This window comes from Monodelphis domestica, chromosome 6 (assembly GCF_027887165.1).
Source record: "Monodelphis domestica isolate mMonDom1 chromosome 6, mMonDom1.pri, whole genome shotgun sequence".
NCBI classification, from domain to species: Eukaryota; Metazoa; Chordata; class Mammalia; order Didelphimorphia; family Didelphidae; genus Monodelphis; species Monodelphis domestica.
In genome coordinates, this window is record NC_077232.1 from 201,192,232 (window position 1) to 201,207,523 (window position 15,292).

Here is a 15,292-nt window from a genome sequence, read left to right on the forward strand (position 1 = left end):
AAAAATCTTCAATAGAATACCAGCAAAAAGACTTCAGCAAGTGATCAGGAGGGTCATTCACTATGACCAAGTAAGATTTATACCAGGAATGCAAGGATAGTTCAATATTAGGAAAACCATCCATATAATTGACCATATCAACAAGCAAACCAACAAAAATCACATGATTATCACAATAGATGCAAAAAGAGCCTTTGACAAAATACAACACTCATTCCCATTGAAAACACTAGAAAGTATAGGAATAGAAGGACCTTTACTAAAAATAATAAACGATTTATCTAAAGCCATCAGTAAACACTATCTGCAAAGGGGATAAACTAGATGCATTCCCAAAAAGATCAGGAGTCAAAGAAGAATGCCCATTATCACCTCTATTGTTTACATTGTACTAGAAACACTAGCAGTAGCAATTAGAGAAGAAAAAGAAATTGAATGTATTAAAATTGGCAATGTGGAGACCAAGCTATCATTCTTCTCAGATGATATAATGGTCTACTTAAAGAATCCTAGAGAATCAATTAAAAAGCTAGTTGAAATAATCAACAACTTTAGCAAAGTTGCAGGATACAAAATAAACCCACATAAGTCATCAGCATTTCTATATATCTCTAACACATCTCAGTAGCAAGAATTAGAAATAGAAATTCCATTTAAAATCATTCTCAACAATATAAAATATTTGGGAATCTATCTGCCGAGACAAACATAGGAAATATATGAACAGAACCACAAAACATTTCCAAACAATTAAAACTAGATCTAAACAATTGGAAAAATATCAATTGCTCATGGGTAGGACAAGCTAACATAATAAAAATGTCCATCCTACCCAAACTTATTCACTTATTTAGTGCCATACCCATTTAACTCCAAAAAATTTTTTTACTATATTAGAAAAAAAACATAACAAAGTTCATTTGGAAGAACAAAAGATCAAGGATATCCAGGGAAATCATGAAAAGAAATGTGAAAGGAGGTGGCATAGCAGTACCAGATCTTAAACTATACTATAAAGCAGTGGTCATCAAAACAATATGGTACTGGCTAAGAGGCAAGAAGGAGGATCAGTGGAATAGACTTGGGGTAAGTGACTTCAGCAAAACAGTCTATGACAAACCCAAAGAGCCCAGCTTTTGGGACCAAAATCCAGTATTTGAGAAAAACTGCTGGGAAAATTGGAAGACAGTATGGGAGAGATTAGGTTTGGATCAATACCTAACACCCTACATCAAGATGAACTCATAATGGGTAAATGACTTGAACATAAAGAAGGATACTATAAGTAAATTAGGTGAACACAGAATAGTATAAATGTCAGATCTTTGGGAAAGGAAAGATTTTAAAACCAAGCAAGAGTTAGAAAAAAATCACAAAATGTTAAATCAATAATTTTGATTACATCAAATTAAAAAGGTTTTGTACAAACAAAACCAATGTAACCAAAATTAGAAGGGAAGTAAATTGGGAAACAATCTTCATAACAAAAACCTCTGACAAAATTCTAATTACTCAAATTTATAAAGAGCTAAACCAATTGTACAAAAAATCAAGCCATTCTCCAATTGATAAATGGGCAAGGGACATGAATAGGCAATTTTCAGTTAAAGAAATCAAAACTGTTAATAAGCACATGAAAAAAAATGTTCTAACTCTCTTATAATCAGAGAAATGCAAATCAAAACAACCCTGAGGTATCACCTCACACCTAGCAGATTGGCTAACATGACAGCAAAGGAAAGTAATGAATGCTGGAGGCGATGTGGCAAAGTTGAGACATTAATTCATTGCTAGCGGAGTTATGAATTGATACAACCATTCTGGAGGGCAATTTGGAACTATGCCCAAAGGGAGATAAAAGAATATCTACCCTTTGATCCAGCCATAGCACTGCTGGGTTTGTACCCCAAAGACATAATAAGGAAAATGTACAAGAATATTCATAGCTGCACTCTTTGTGTTGGCAAAAAATTGGAAAATGAGGGGATACCCTTTGTTGGGGAATGGCTGAACAAATTGTGGTATATGTTGGTGATGGAATACTATTGTGCTCAAAGGAATAATAAAGTGGAGGAATTCCATGGAAACTAGAACAACCTCCAGGAAGTGATGCAGAGTGAGAAGAGCAGAACCAGGAAAACATTGTACACAGAGACTGATACACTGTGGTACAATCAAATGTAATGGACTTCTCCATTAGTGGCAATGCAGTGATCCTGAATAACTCAGAGGGATCTATGAGAAAGAACACCATCCACATTCCGAAGAAAAACTGTGGGAATAAAAACACCAAAGAAAAACAACTGTTTGAAGACATGGGTTGAGGGGGATATGTTTGGGGATGTAGATTCTAAATGAACATCCTAATATCCTAATTCAAACACCAACAACATGGAAATAGGTTCTGATCAAGGACACATGTAATATTCAGTGGAATTGCATGTGGGCTATGGGAAGGGTGGATTTAGGGGAGGGAGTGATAGAATATGATTCTTGTAACCAAGGAATAATGTTCTAAATTAACTAAATAAAATAAAATATAAAAATAAATAAAAAGTAAAATATAATTTATCAAAAATATTATTTGTTATATGAATTTACTCTCTGGGAGGACAAGAGAAAAGGATATTGGGGGAAATTGTGATGAAATAAAAAGATATCAATTAAGATTTATTTTTTAAAAATACAAATGAATTAGAGAGGATTAAAAGGATTGCACTGCTCAAATAATAATAGCCCAGTTGAGATTAAATAACATAAATTTACAGTGGACACATTCAGCACAGATCCAATACCCAGCTATGTTTTGCACATGGTGAATAATAGCAGAGAAGAATGATATAGGAGTAACATAGGATGGGTATTTGGTGAATTGTGAATAGTGATATGACAAAAGAATAAGGGATAAATGGAATCAACACCATAAAAGGGTTCAGGATGAGAAGGGGGGAAAAGTAAAGCCAGTGCAAGTGTGGTAGCCAGGGAGAATACTGAGGGTTAGAAGGATTTTTCTTCGCAAGGAGGATAAAGAACAGGTTTGTCAAGAATGAGGAAGAGAGTGAATGATAGAAGATTATAAACAAAATAGCCATGTAGTCTTGAGCAGGTCACGTTAACCTTTGTCTGCCTACCTCAGTTCCCTCATCTAAAATGGGGTTTCAAAATAGCAAACAGAATTAATTTAGGATAAAATGAGATAATATTTGTGAAGTGAGTACTATAGAGCCCAACACATAGTAGGTACTTTGTAAAGAAACTCTAGCTATTATTATTATTATTAGGATGTCAAAGAAAGAAGGAAAATTTTTATGAGTATTGATATCTATATGTATAGCAACACCTTCTATGATAGCCAAGAATTGGAAGGAAATTTATTGTCCATCAATTAGAGAATGACTGGATAAATTATAGTATATAATTGTGATCAACATTATCATACCAGAAAAGAGAATGAATATTACAAATTTAGAGGAAGCTGAAAAAACTTGCATGAACTGCTACAAAATAAACAAAATAAGAAAAATTTACACAGCAACTCTTAATAATGTCAAAGAAAACAATACTGAAAAGCTTCAGAATTCTGATCAATGCACTCAGTTGAAAAGCATTTATTAAGGGTCTACTATGTGCCAGGACTGTTAAATGTTAGAGTTACAAAGAAAGACAAAAGACATTCCTTGTTACTAAGCTGTTACTACTGAGCTAACAGTCCAGTGAAGTGACCAATTATGACAAGAAGATTATTAATGAAGCATGCCTCCCACTTCTCATGAGTGAGGTGGCAGGTTATAGGTGAAGAATACATTGTCAGATATGGCCCAATGTGCTGATTTGTTTTGATTAATTATACTTCTTGCTACAGGGAGGATTTTATTGGTGGGAGTGAGTCATTGGAAAGTGACAGATATAAAATAAAGATCATCAATAACACTTTTAAAAAGAAATTTAAAAAAGAAAGATACCATATCTCTGGGTATATTCTTAGGACCTACCTGAACCTAACACTATAGAGAGCAACCAGACATGATACAACACCCACACACACACACCATTAATCAGCATATATTGAGTAGAATTCTTCAACTAGCTGAAAATTCAACTAACAGTATTATCAAGACTCTTTTTTCACCACATTCATCAACATTTCAAATTAGATTTCCATAAACATCTCCAACCCATCATGAACAAAACACAACTCATTTTTCCTTCCAAAACTACTACTCCTTTTCCAAACTTCCCTATTTCTATAGAGGGCACGCCAATACTTCCAAATCATCCATATTCCATCCAAATGAACCATCCTCAACTCCTTGCTCTCTTTTACCCTTCATAAAATTGGTATCTGGAGTCAGGAAGACTTGGGCTCAAGTCGTACTTACCACAAAACAAATCTCTCACAAATAAACACATACTATGTATGTGTGTGTGTGCATAAATATATAAGTATTTTATGGCCAGGAATAAATTACTTCTTTTAGCTTCAGTTTTCTCATCAATAAAATAGAGGTATGAATACCTCTAACTGACAGGAATATTTGTGAGGGCCAAATGAGACAATATATGTAAAGTAATTGTTAAACTTTTAAGTGATGTGTATATATGTATATAAAACATATGTGTACATATACATGTATGTAAATATATCAGGTATTGCTTAAAGGGAATGTGGAAGTTTTCCTAAAGAAAAGATTTAGGAAGGACATGATAATTGTCTTTTATACTTGATAGGCTATTGTATGAAAGAAGAATTAGATCTGATGAATTTGACCCTGGATAACAGATCTACAAGCATTGAGTAGAAATTACTGAAAGTTACAAAAAGGCAGATTAAATTCTAATTAAGGAAAATCTCCATAACTTTTAGAGCTGTTCAGAAATTGAATGGATTGTCTCAAACACTGGTAGATTCTCCTTCTCTGGAAATCTTCAAGCACAGGGTGTGTCAGGGATCCAGTTGATAAAATCATGTGCAGGTACTAGATGAAGGTCCATTCTTACTTTGAGATTCTTTCATTTTAGGAGGATCCTTCATCACCAGCAATGAATGTATAAACCATTTCTTAAGGTGGGTGATGTCTGCCAGAATAAACCTCATCCATTTCATGTTGGTTCTCATCACTGTCACTCATAGAAAGTGACATTTTGTGACCTTACCTCCCAATTCTAAATACACACCATATTGGGGTCGGCATCTCTGTCTTTGCTAACAGCAATCTACATGAATGAAGGTCATCATTGCAATTTCCTTGACTGTTATTGATTATGTTATAATATCCCACTATCCAGAGACTACCCTTCTTGTGCCAAGCAACTTTATGCTAATCCTTCATCTCATCTTCTAGAAGAACCAATTGTCCTTCACAGCAATGTTAATGGCAGTATGTTCAAGGAGCATGACATTCTTCCTCTCAACTATATCATTTGTCAATAACAAGACTGAGCAGTGTCTGTATTCTTTCCTCTATAACTGCTAGTGGCTTCAATAGAAAAGCTTCAGATTACATATGCAGAGTGTTTTTCCCTTTTTTATTTGGTCCTCCAAAGCCAGATCTTATTATCATTGGGAGGCAAGGAGAAAGATGCTCTGACTGCATCCTGAATAAATAGATGCATTCTGCCTTGAAGGCTGCTATTAGCAGCTCCTAATATCCCTTTTCTTTTGTTATTTCTTCTGTCTTCTTTCTACTCTACTCTGTTCTAGTCTAGGCTAACATTCTCATTCTTTGTCTACTCACCTGTGCTTTCACTAAGCTTCTTTGAAACTTTCCCTGTTTTCCAATTCTTTTTAGGAACAGTGAGGTCCTCTCTATAGAAGGCACATTATCATCAACTTTGAGCATTTGTTGACTTTTTTGCTTTTATTTCTTTTTTATTTTTACTGGTGCCACCAGTCTCAGTATCCCCAGTGATAACAGGTTTCATTCACAAAGTTACTGAATTGGTAATGGTAGTGGTTAGTTGGTTGGGAGGAGCAGTTTGTGATTGCAAAACAAAACAAAGAAAACTAACTCTGTCCTTAGCCTCTTGAACCCTGCAATCAAACCAACTGAACTACTCAGCTTCCTTAAAGTATGATTGTTCCTGAAAGCTTTTCAAGGTCCACTGCAGAAGTTCCAGAAGGCTTCAATTCTATAGGGTATCCCTTTATTTTGACTGTTTGTACTAGCCAAGCAGACTACAATTCACTGAGAACAAAGAATTTATCATTGTATTATGTTTAAGTGTATATTATATTTAAAAATTATATTTTCTGTGATATGTTTACTCAGTCAGATTTCTCTCTAATTCCTACTATCCCTCCCCTGAAAAGGCAACATCACTCATTTAGGACAAAATTTCTTTTTATTAAGCATTTATTAAGCACATATTACTTGCCAAACACTCTACTTGGCTTTGAGAATACAAAGACAAAAATTAAATAGTCCCTTCCTTCAAAGATCATATATTCTGCCAATATTGGGGGAGGGTGGGGATGGACAACACAGAAACATACCATATATACAAAATAAATAAAAAAATTTGTCTTGGAACAAATTATAGACTCATTTTGAAATTCTTGCACACAATTTGGCAATTGGAAAGGACCAAAGAGGCCATTTTGTACAACCCTTCCTTGTAAAATAAGTCCCCAATTTACAAATCCCCAATCAGTGTTTATCTAATATTTGCTTAGAGATCTCTAATGAGTGAGAAGCCACTATTTATTCCACTTTTGGACAGCTTAAAATTTTAGGAAGGTTTATCTCATAAAAATCTCATTCTATCTCATACATAATATGCTTCTCTTCAACTACCCACCATTGTTTCTGGTTCTACTCTCTGGGGCTAAGCAAAACAAACTTGTTTCTCTGTTTCATATACTAGCCCTTTGAATTCTGGAAGATGGTTTTATTTTTCTGAGTTTCCTTAGTTTCACCTAAAGAGATTCCATCTGTTCAATTAATCTTCAAATAGTATGAATGGTGTGGATCATCAAATTGCATAAATTTACCCCATTCCTGGTCTCTCTTTTCTGGTCACTCACCATTGTTCTGGTTGTTGTTGATGTTTACTTTTTCATTTTGTAGTGGAAGGTTGGTATAGTGGAAAGTAAAATGGATTTTTCATTAGAAAATTTTTATCATAATTTTTAAAAAGTCCTGTTACCTATTTCCTTTGTGATATTAGACAATTCATTTGACTTTTCTAGACCTCAGTTCCCCATATGAGTAAAATATTTGAATTTGTTGATCTCTGAGATTCCTTCTTGCTCTAAGTCCTTGATTTTAAAATCCTATGATCCTCTCTCTTTCTTTTGCAATTAAAACATTTAATTGTGTCAAAATGATTTTTATTACTGTACTTTTGAAGTCGTACAGCTCAGTCTATACTGATTCTAATACTGCCCCCTTAACTAACCTTATCTACCCCTCTCCCTCTCAGCTATATGAAAGCATTTCAGGACCAAGGACAGGAATGAGAGGAGGTGGAGGAACTAGTAGACCATCACATCTCCTTCACACTCTCTCCACCAGTTCTTATTTCTTGTATCCTCATCCACTTCAAGTTCAAAAGATTGACAAGGGGTAAATGTGCTCTTCTCTCCTCTTCCTAGAGGGGAAGAAATAGAAATCAGATAGAAGCACCAATGTGCAATAAAAATATGGGACAGGATTGTTGATAGTGCTATGTGAAAAATACCAGTTTGTTGCCTTCTAAATTAGTCTGTGTGCTGTAGTTGAGGATGATGGTGGGGAGAGAAGCACTGGATTTAAAAATAAAAGATCTTAGATTCAAATTCCAGCTCTGATGTTTACACATGCAAGATACCCAACAAGTCACTACACCTTGCTGAGACTCAGTTTCCTACTCTGTGACTTAGGACTTAGAATAGGTGACATACTTAATTACTTCCCTAGAATGAAAATAACAGCATCTAAGACATCTTCTGTTCCTTTCCTCCTCATCCACCTAATTTTTATAAGTAACCCCATGGGATTCAGCAAATCAAGGCAGCATCACACTAGGTAGGTGCTATTCTGAGAATATCTAAAACCATCAATCAAAAACCAAAGAATCAAGAGGATTTGCTGTATTAAATTTTTGTGCATTGCTCTAAATGATGTCTTCCTGGCTTGCAAAAGTTCCGGTACCTCCCTAAGCAGCTAATTTATTATAGAAGTCCTTCCTAGAATAGAGCCCATTAAACATAATGGAATCCTAATGGAACTAACAACACCAGCAAAAGTGTAGTTGTGGGAAAAAAATAATTAAAAGCACAGGAAATTTGTAAAATGAAAAGGCACAAATGAAACTCCATTCAAGGTGGCAGACTTGGAAGAATGATTTTACCCACTTTAAAGTATGCATAATTCCAGTCCAAGAAATCAGCTACAGGAGGTAGAAAGAACATTGGTCTGAGAGTCAGGAGACCTGGTTTCCTTTGCTTATAACTATGTGACCTTAGGTAAGTCATGTTCTATTTCTGGACTACAGTTTTATCATCTGTAGAATAAAGGGAGGTAGACTCCTTTAAGGTGCTTTTCAGACCCCTAATCTACAAACTCTGTTTGGTGAACCTGTCAGTGGGCCTGATAATGCCTTCCTGTTTCCTCACACTTTTCCAACTGAGACAGATGACTAACTTTCCTAGCCTCCACCAGATGTCTTTCAAAGATGCTGATTAGTTATTGTTAAACTGAACTGAAGTAGAAGCAAAGAAAATGAACCAGTCCTCCCTCTCCCCATCACATGACCCTTAAAGCCATTGGTCAGTGCATTTGATAACTATTGTTGCTTCCCAACTTTTTGTGAATATTTTGTCAAATGAAAATAATGCCCCCCACCAAACCCAACCCAATCTACTGGGCTATTTAATAGCCCAGCAAAAACATTCCTCTTTGACTGAGAATGACTCATTTATAGCTTACTTTTGAAGGGGACATTTGGACTAAGAGCTTTGGCTGTATAATCACCATAAACATTGGCTGTGATTATGACACATGCATAACCATTTGCAAGCTCTTCAACCATTTATTTAACTTGGAAGAAAAAAGCACCTTCCACCTCAATATCCTCTTGTCCTATGCCTATAACTCCCATTAAAGTCATTGAAAATTTCATGGAAAAGAGAATAAGACCTATTTTGTACTATGTTTCTAAAGGCTCATTTTATCAAAGTAGGTGATTTTCTTGTTTTAAAATAAATTGAGTTTCAGCTCTGGAGAGTCAATATTAACTCTGAATTGCATGAATGACATTATTATTATTATTAAGATCATTATTATTATTACTATTTTTTGTCATCCAGAGTCTCCTACTTACGTGACATGGTAGAAATTTAGGAGGGACTCTAGTGTTTAAGTCCTCCATCCCACCCCCATTGTAATTAGTTATAATCGAAACCTACGTGTCACTCAGGTTCAAAGAGGGCTGATGCTGTGCAAATTGCCAGCAGTTATTTTCACACAATATGAGTGGGTGTGTTAGCCAGAAATATATGTGCAATCATTTCTCTGGCATTCAAAGCATCATGGAACCCAATTAAAATAAAAATGTTTTCAATGCCAATGCTTTCAATTACCAAAGTCCAACACCCTGGCTTATATATTAATGAATTTTTTTATAATTGTTTCAATATCTCCTTGTCAATTCTGTAGTTCAAGAACATTTTAAATGTCATTTAAATATCTATCTGAAGAGTTCGAAAGATCCCTTACTCTACATTCCCTTTGGTTACATTTTCCATTTCGTAGCTAAGGCTAGCTAACTGGCTTTTAAGAAATATGTTTAAAGTAGGTCACAACTTTCTGGTTCCTCCCGTTGCTAAGGTTTTAATACACATATTGGTATATTGTCCACAGAGTGGACCATTTTAATTAGTTATTTCCTGAGCTACTTGCTTGACTTCAGTAATCTATATTAAAAACTCAAGATTTACTTCCATTATATATCCAAGGTCATGACCACCATGTAATTCCTTTGTTTGCCAGGATGAAGTAGTTCTAATGAGTTCAATTTTCTCGTCTCTTCTTGATGTGGTGAGATGGGAGGCTGTCGTAAGGACAAGTAAGTATGCCTCTGGGTCCCTATATGATGTTTTAAGGGAATTAGAATTATTCTTCCAATGCACAGACAGCAAGAGCTTCTCATAAAACAGTAAGATAAATAAGATTTGATAAAAGAAAGTGAGAAGGTAAAGGAAAAAGTAGGAAAGGATTCTACTGGGGACTTAGCAATGCCCAAAGTATTGACAGAAAGAAGCTATAATCTTACAAGGTTAACAGAAATAGCAGGTGCCCTGGAGGTAACCTAAGCAGTTGGTGTTGGACTTCTTGAAGAATACTAAAGAAGGAACTTCTTTGGGAAGTACAACTTCATGAGGCATTAGATTGTGGAGGAAAGAACTCAGGCTCAGAGGACTGCAGAAACAGAGCTAGAAGAGCCAGTCTGTCTAGTCCAGACACCTCATAGCACAGATGAGAAAATTGAAGCACATCAAGGTTACCTAATATTCTACTAAGAGCAATGAGTGGAAGAACCAGTATTAAGGCCCAAGTTTTATTACTCAAATCATACCACTCTTACCTCTATATCATGCTACCTAATTTTGGATACCTTTTGAGCACCTACTGTGTATAAGACAATATGTAATAAATTAATGAAGAATTTATTTATTTAACATTGTGTGTATTTATCAAATTCTATATACATTCTTCTTGTTAGTTTTCTATTTCATGACCATGAATTGTTATTCATCCAGTAAATATTATGGAATCAGAGAATTGGAAGGAATTTCAATGCCCATCTAGTCCACCCTCTACCTGAAAAAGAATTTCCTCTTTAATGCATCTAACAAGTGGTCCTCCAGCCTTTGCTTTCAGACCTCAAATGAAAAGGAACGCACAGCTTCCTGCAATGCATTCCACTTTGGGGTAGCTTAAATTGTTAGGGAAGTTTTCTTTACATCAAGCTTAACTGCCTCTTTTCCAAGTGCCCTTCTGTAATTGAGTGTCTATTATGTGCAAGGTATGATGCTAAGCGCAATAATACTGATGCCTTATCTTTATGTGTTTACAGTTGAATACTTATTCTTTGTAGTGTACAAAAGGCTTTCACATATAATCTTATTCAGTCTTCACAACAACCCTTTGAAAGAAGCAGGGTAGGCTTTATTATCACCATTTGAGAGATGAGGGGCCAGGTTCAGAGAATTTCTCCACTTCATAAAACTTGTAATTATCAGCAATAGGATCTGAACCCAAGTCTGCTTGTTCTAAGTCTCAGGCTCTTTTGACTTTACCATATCTGCCTCCCTATGCATCCTTATTCACAGACTCAACTGTTTGCATGACAAGCTAAAACTGAAAACCATGTTTTCTGATTCTTAGTCTAGGACTTTTTTTCACTATTCCACATGGACTCCATATATCATAAATTTCTGGCACTGAAGGGGAAAAATGCTTTTGAATTTGGGAAATATATCTAACTTTATGAATTTGAGTGGGTCACTTACCCTCTTTAAGACTCAGTGGACTCTTTTCTAAAATGAGGTTGTTGAACTACATGATCTCTGAGGTCTCTTCCAGCTCTAAAATTCTATGATTCTGTGATTCTTATTTTGTGATGTTTTATAACAATCACAAAACTCAAGCCAACTATTTTTACATTTGGGACCATTTCTTCTTGTATTTTCAAAGTTATAAAACTATCAAGATATCAACTAGCTTTGGAGAATGTGTTTTTTACAACTGGGTTATAGCCACAGTAAATGTGTTTTATGAATGTATCACAAACTTTAAAAAATGATTTTGGGGTAAAAATGCTTTTAAAAACCTAAGAAAAAAAGTAATGCTTGCAAAAACAGTAGCGGACTTACAGTTGGTGTTTACATTCTCAAACATTTTATATTGTGCTTTCTAAAATGTGATAAGTTGCTTGACAATTGCTACATTTATGAAGATAAATATAAATTCAAGGCAGAATAATTTGTTCTTGCTTCTGAGAAAAGTATCTAGCTAATAGTAATATATCTGGTTTAGGAACATTTTGAGAATAATCCATTCAAGAACACCAAATATTTTAAATCACATCTCCTAAAGTTTATTATACAGGAATACCCCCGCATTTTTCTTTCTCCCCACCACCAAAATAAAATATCAGATTTCTATGTACTTAACCTTCTAAAAAACCCACAAGTACTCTAAAAATTCCCTGAGCCCAACAAAAATAGCTTTCAGAAAGCCCATGCATTTTGCTTCCTTTTATACACAATCAAGTATCTCCTTTCCCCTGACAACCTTTGGTTTTGCCCCAGGTTACAATCAAAGATTAGTTGAAGAAAAGATGCTGAGAAGACATTAGAATCGAGGTCTGGGAGGGCAGTAGCAACAGATAGACTCACAGCTGTGAAAATTGATAGATGAGAAGTTGGGCAGCCAGCCCACAATGGAGGCCACAGCTGAACCATCAACTGGAACATCACAGCCTCACAGACTTAGCATCTCTGGGCAAGCAGCCCTCTACAACTCAGTAGACCCATAGGTCACCAGTGTTCAGAAAGACAGCCAAGCAGGCAATTTAACAATATAACAGTCTGAGGGAATTCAGTAAAATGGGAAACGAAGTCCTACAAATCTACTACAACCCTATAAAGTCTCTTCAGGGAATGAAAACAGAGTACAATAACTGATATTTATAATGATGACCCGCTTATAAAGAAAACCTTAAATAATGTTCTGTAGGTGGTAAATATGGAAAATACATAATACATTTGTGAGGACTTCTACTTTTATAACTGGTTAAAGTTTTTAAAGAACGAAGAATAAGAATAATTTTAACCAAGTATTAAATTTCTGTAGTCTGGAAAATCCACTTATCCTGAACATCTAATGTTAGATAATTGGATACTTAACAATGTTAGATAAATGAAGGGTTACTGTAATACCTTGATTCTTTTCAAGGGCCACAGATTTGGAAGAGACCTTAGAAATCATGTAAATTATTCCATCCATTTTGTAAATGGAGAGATACTCAAAGAAGAGAAATAATTTATCCGAGACAACATAATTTAAAATTACTAGAATCTGGGCAAGAACCTAGGTCTCTGGAATCTTTGTCCAGTGAACTTTTCACAACATCAAGATGCTTCCTATTAACTAGTCTTAAAAAAAGATAGTTCGCATTTCTATAACCCACTTAATATATAATAGTTCACTTAATTTTCTCCACCACCTGAGGTAGATATTGTTATGGCCACTTCACAGATGAAAAGGCAAAATCAGAAAGACCAAGGTCTTATCCAGCTTCATAAAACTAGTAAGTGTCTGAAACAGAATACAAATCTAAAGCTTCCTGATTTCTGGCCCAGAACCTTACCTTTTAAACCATTTAGAGTGAAGGAAATTGAAAAGAAGTTTATTAAATATGATCTCAAGTCCTTTGATTGTGGTTTCATGAAGGGAAAAGAAAGAGAAAGAAATAAGCATTTTTGTAGTTCTTACTTATCTATATGATTAATATGGAACATGAGGAGAATGTCAGCCATAACTAATCATTACATGGAGTTGCATGGAGGCTTCAACAAAGAAACACAAAATCTCAGAGTTAGAAATGACCTCAGGACCAACTATTATAACTTGCGCCCAATTAGAACCCTCTGGAACCAAATAGCTTCCCTCTAGAACCTTTCTTACAAGTGGTCATCCAGCCTTTTTCTGAAACCTCCAGTGAGGAAGATCCCAGTTCCTGAAATAACAGTCTATTCCACTTTGTTTAGCACTAATTGTTAGAAGTCTTACTTCCATCATTCTGCAACTTTTTGCAACTGTACCTCCTGGGAACTGAAAGAATAAGTTGATTCTCTCCTTCATCTGGTAGCCCATTAAATACTTGAAGATGGCACTCTTATTGCCACTAAGGCTTCTCTTCTCTGCCATGCATACTTAATACCTTCAACCAATCTTTTTCAGAATGACCATCAATCCTTTACCAATCTTAGGTCATCTTCTTCTGTATACACTCAATATTTTCCATGTATTCTTAAAATGTAACACTCAGAACTGAACTCTAAGTAGGGTCTTAGCAGGAAATAGTGCAATAACTTCATTCTGTAAATGGCAATATGTCCTTTTATTTTTTTTAGTTACATTTAGAAATAACTTTTGACAATTGCTTCATGACATTTCAGAATTCAATTTCTTCCTCACCCTAACCCTCCCCGTTCCTTGAAGCAGTAAATAGTCTGATATATATTATACTCATACTTTTGTGCAATACATATTTCCATATCTTCAATATGTCTTAATGCAACTCACCATCAAGCTAGCATCTTTGGTTGCAAGATCACATTGTTGACTTGAAGTAGCTTGAAATACTCTAAAACTCACCAGTCTATTTCACATGAACTCATTTGTCCATGGCTTCACCATCCTCTTCTATTGTGGTTGATTCCTTGAATCCAAGTGCAGGATGTAGCCTTTATCCCAATTACAGTGGTCCTCATAGTCATCCTCTAGTCAAGATAATTGTATTCCCTGATTCTTTGATCCTACAAATGTTTCCTGTCTCTTGGCTTCATGTCATCTGCAACTAATAGAAATGCTGAACAAGACTATGTTGAGCATAGATTCCCCAAGACACTCCACTTGAGACTTCATTCCAAATAGACATTGACCCATTCATGACTACCCTTTGGGTCTTGTCATTCGAATAGTTACAAAACCACTTAAAAAAACTATCTTCTAGCATTTATCTGTCTAGCTTTTACAGATGTCATTAAAGAAATTATCAAATGCTTTGCAGGAAGTTATGGCCAATAACATCTACCAAGGTCTACCCAACTATTCTTGCCAACAACAACACCAAAGTGTTATGTCATTGCATATCGGTAGAACTAATTCCTATTTTGTTCACTAGAACATCCACCAAGTTTTTAATCAACCTATAACTTGTCTGAAATGTCTTGAAATTTAGTCTCATTTTTAAATTATAAACATTTTTTGTTTTTGATGTTTCCTTTGTTTCCAAATCTTTCCTCTTCTCCTCCTTACCCACGGAGCCATCTCTTATAATAGAAAATGGAAAAAAAAGGGCTCACCTACACATCAATGGTGCCTGACAATATATAATATTCCAAACCCATAGTGAGTCACCCTTTCAAAGGAAGAGATTGGGGTGCATGCTCTTGTTTCTTGTTCAAGCTTGGTCATTATAGAAATGTAGTCTTTCTAAAATGTTTCCAAATGAGCAAAAATAACTTTATCTTATTGGCTACTAGAACTTGATCTATAAGACATTATATTGGATAATATGA

At 35.1% G+C, this 15,292-nt stretch overlaps 2 long non-coding RNA genes across 2 annotated transcripts in view; one reads left to right on the forward strand and one right to left on the reverse strand.

Annotated features, from left to right (window-relative positions):
* LOC103099888 (uncharacterized) overlaps window positions 1-15,292 on the forward strand; it is a 363,322-nt gene that overhangs the window by 231,192 nt on the left and 116,838 nt on the right. Inside the window, exon 5 of the long non-coding RNA XR_001622894.2 lies at window positions 9,972-10,047. This is a non-coding gene — a long non-coding RNA (uncharacterized LOC103099888). The remainder of the gene's footprint in view (window positions 1-9,971; window positions 10,048-15,292) is intronic.
* Window positions 1-15,292, reverse strand: part of LOC107649314 (uncharacterized) — a 144,382-nt gene that overhangs the window by 110,055 nt on the left and 19,035 nt on the right. The window lies entirely within an intron of this gene.